Raw genomic sequence first — 4600 nt, 5'->3', positions numbered from 1 at the left:
AAATGTTGATGAGTAAGAAGCCTGCAATCTGCAGTAAAGGACACTGTGTGATAAGGGTCACACCGTTTTGCATTTGCCTTTCATTTTTATTACTTCATTACCTCTCTCTTCTGCTATAAGGTAATTCAAAAACCCTCTACCTCCTGAACTTCTGCAACCCCGAAAACCTGTGCAGTGGGTCATAAGTTCATCACTGACTGAATTACTGGATGAATAAGGTTGGTCTGCATGTTTAGTCCACTGAGTAGTAATGAGAGGGCCAGAAATTATCTTACAAAGAGAAAAAATGGAGAGTTTTCCTAAACTAGGCTGGCATCTTGCCTCTGATCTAAATTCTTTCTCAGTGAAATTGAAAATTGTCACCAGTGTTCTTTCTAAATTTGCAAGAAAAGTAAGTTTGATCACCATATCTTTTCACCACTGTGTAAATGGTGCAATCCAAACTCCTCTGCACTACAGACATGGCCTCAGACTTCTGTTTTCTGTTATTTCAGTCTTCTTTCTGGCCTTCCCTCTCCTCCATTATTATCTAGCCAATTGCGGCTTCAAAAACAGCCATGTTCTTTCATGTCCCAACCTTGATTCACGATGAACTCTTTGCTCCTAGTGGTTTTCTTCCCAAAGTCCTATCAGTAAAATGATAATCAGTTGACAAATCCATTCTTCCCAGTGGCAGTGGCCACTTAAAACTTCTTGCCCACTTTGATGTTTCAGTGTAATAGTATTTATCACATGACAGCATTTGCCAGTAAGTTGAAATTATTAGTGTCCAGGTTTATGTTTCTACTAGTCTCTCAGCACTTCTCATTTTTGCACCTATGACACCTAGAACACGTGTTTAATAAATGAGTGAATTTAAAAAATGGAAAAAGAGAGCTGAGGCTGTTTTATTCATTCAAACAATAATAGTTGATCACTTACTATATATCAAGTATTGTTCCATACTAGCAAATATAATTTTTTTCTCTGATGGAGTTTACATTTTAGAAGGATGACAAAAAATGAACAAATAGATGAGTGAACAATAGAATACTGAGACAGTAACAAGTGCTGTAGAGAAAAGTAAAGCAGTAAAGGAAAATAAGAAATCTGAAGGAAAAGTGCTTACAAATAAGGTACCTGAGTAGGTGAATCACTGGCAATAAGAGAAGGAGTCCTGCTGAGAACTAGGGTAGAGCAGTGCAAAGGCCCTATGGCAGGAGCACTTCTGTCATGTTCAGGGAAGAGCAGAAAGCCACTGTGGCTGGAGCAGAGTGACCCAGGGTGAAGAGTGGCAGGAGATATCGGAGAAGTGACATTATTAGATCTTCTGGTGCTTTGTAGGTCATTATAAGGACTGACCCCAAGTGAGAGAGAAAACTGTTGGAGAGTTTGGAGCCCAGAAATAATATAATCTGACCATTTGAATTGCTAAATTGGCCTTATATGCTCTGTAATTTAATTTGTAGATTTGTTGATAAAGTTGTTAAAAGATTCTCTTTAGAAGAATTAGATTCTCTTTTAAAAAGATTCTCTAAAGAAGGAAGGAGAGGGAGAGCTAGTGGTCCTATCAGAATCTCCAGGGTTTGTAAATTTGAAAAGGCACATTTAATGTAATTTTATATCAGAAAAAACCTGCTTTTAATACAAAATCTTCTTGACAAGTGGATCTGGGAAGGGATACTCAGAAGAACAAGGACACAAGTATTGAGAGAACCTAGCAGTTAACCTTGCAGTTTGCTTTAGTAAGTAAGTAAATAGGTAAAGTAAATAAGCAGAAATTGATGAGTTTCTGGTTATTGCCTGTAATCCCAATACTCTCATCCTCCCGCCTCAGCTTCTCAGTGTGCTGGGACAAGCATGTACCACCAAGCCTGACTCCAAGCCCTGCTTTTAAGATTTTCCCCTGTTGCTCACTTAACCTTTTCCCAAATCTTATGAAACAGGTACTATCATCATCTCAATCTTAGAGAGCCGAAAACTGCAATACATAGGAATTGAGCAGTTTCACGTGGTTCATGAAGAGAAGAGGCAAGAGCTGCCATATAGTCTTGTGATGAGGGCAAACAGAACCTTTTAGAAAAGGGCTCAGGAAACTACATTCCCTGCTTTCTTTATCCAAGAGATAACAAACCTGCACAAGTTGCTCCTGAGATAACAGATATGGAATGGGCTTGTGTCAAAGCAAGGAGGATGAGCTCAGGAATGGGACATGCACTGATATGGTTTGTAGGTTCTATTTAGTCCATCTAATGCAAGCCTGGCACTGCAAAATTAGTAAAATAAGCTTATCTAGAACTGCTGGATTTCAGGTACTTTTAAAAGTTTCTATGGTTGAGCTGCTTACTAAATTAAGAAGGGAAGGTACCCAGACATGGCCAGGACAACCTGGCACAATCCCATTAACCATGATTCCTCTGAGTCATCAGTCCCAGCTACTGAACAGGCTGAGACAGGAGAATCACTTGAGCTCAGAATTTGAGACCAGTTTTGGTAACATAGTAAAATATTATTTCATACATAAGAAGAGGAAGAAGATCCCAATTTACTTTTTTTTTTGTCCTTTTTGATAGATCCTGATAGTTCTGAAAACCAAAACCTTGATGAGGCATTTGTCAAGTGGGCTCTGCCATCCGTTACAAATGAAATTTTCAGTAGCCTCACTTTGCTAAAATGCTAAAAAGAAAAAAAAAAAGGTGAGCAATGACAACACATGACCTTATCTGAGGCAGAATCTCAGCATATTATTGAAAAGGCAGCAGAGGTTTCCACTATTGTTTTTGCTCCTCTCTGTGAAACACAGCTTGGCTGAGGTATGTGAGACTACACAGTACTTGGACCTACTGTCAGGAACCGACTCACACTTTAAAGAAACAAATAGAACTTCCAGTAACAGAGACCATCAAACCCAGGTTAGCCAGGAAATTTTAATGAACGCCTGCATTCTGAGTACTGCCGAATCATTATGCAGCTGCACTTTCTACATCACATTTCAGTTATTCTCCAGGCAGCAGAGGGAACATTTCCAAATGCAAATCTCATCTTGTCAGCCACTTGTTTCAAACTTCCAAGAGCTTTGAAGCACTCTGAGGATAAATATAAAAGTGCTGAATGTGATCAGAGAGCCCTGTGTAAAGCAAAGCCTAGCTTCCTCTTGGGCCTTGTGTTCAGCTGTAACCTTCTAATGCCCTTTAATAGCTGGCCGCATTATTGTCATGCACAGAGTATTTCCTCCAGTCAGGGACCATATGCTCCTGCCCTGCTGTGTGACTGGATACTTTCTCCCACCCCTTAACAATGGGAACTGTCCTCTGGAGTTGTAGCCCCAACTTATAGACTCCTCTTCTGTATGGGCTCCTCTTCTTTGGATAACTCATCGTACTTTGTAAGTATTTATGTGCTTATTTAATTAGATTTTGACTGACTCTCTCTCCTATCTAAACTATAAGCTCTATAAAATCAGCAACTTTTGCTCACTATTAGACTCCCCTAACCCAGCATAGTGCCTTTCCTATAATGGGCAACTAAGAAATATTTACTGAGTGAATGAAAGTGACAAATGTTTTCCAAAGACTTGGAGACCGCAAACTGATGGATGACTTCTTGAAGTTAAATGTTTCAAAATTCCTGTAAGTGGCTGCATGTCTATAATCTTGGTGTTCTGGGAATCTGAGGCAACAGCATCTCAAACTCAAGCCTAGCCTGGGCAACTTGGTGAGACCCTGTCTCAAAATAAAATATGACAAAAAGGCTGGGGATGTCACTCAGTGTGAAGGCCTTGGATTTAATCCCCACTGCTCCTGTCTCACACACACACACACACACACACACACACACACACACATCTATGGAGAAAGCAATGGAAATAGAATAGCTGGGTAGGGAGGATGCTGTCAAATTAACAGAAATTTAACAAAATAAATCTCTTTAGAAAATGCAATCTTTTATTCTGTGTTTAGGGAGAATTCTAAAATGGCCTTCAGGTTCTGGGTCCGTGATATTGTTACATCTGTGCTTACATTAGTTTGTAAAGGAGACTGCACAGGTAAATAAGGTTACTACTCATATGACTCTGACTTTGGGCTCAAATTATATGAGCCCTTATAAAGCAGTAGCTTTATCCAGTTAATGGCAGAAGTAGTTGTAAGTCTGAGGAATGTAAGGGTTTCAGTGCACTATTGCTAGCTTGAGGATTATGGGAACCATATACAGTACAAAGGACTTGAGAGTGATCCCTAGTTTACAGCCAGACAGAAAAGGACACCTAAAACTTCAAGGATTGGATTCTGCCAACACCATGAATGAGCTTGGAACAGATCCATTCCCAGAGCCTCCAGGTGAGAACACAGCTCAGTGGACACCTTGATTTCAGCCTTCTGAGACCTCGTACAGAAGATCCAAATGAGTTGAGGTAGACTTTGCATACAGGAATTTCAGTTCATGAGCCAGCAGGTTGGTGTTTGTTGTATAATAGAAAACTTATATAACCATTATATGTAATCTTCCAAACAATGCCATGAAATATTTGAGAAAAATATTAATATCATTGTCAAGGTCAAGTATATGAGCCACAATGAATTACATTTGTTTGGTAAAGATGTAAATAATGAACACAGGGTTC

Source organism: Cavia porcellus, unplaced genomic scaffold (genome assembly GCF_034190915.1).
Source record: "Cavia porcellus strain 051 isolate PalLab524CR breed Dunkin Hartley unplaced genomic scaffold, mCavPor4.1 scaffold_2, whole genome shotgun sequence".
NCBI classification, from domain to species: domain Eukaryota; kingdom Metazoa; phylum Chordata; class Mammalia; order Rodentia; family Caviidae; genus Cavia; species Cavia porcellus.
This window is presented reverse-complemented; position numbering follows the sequence as displayed.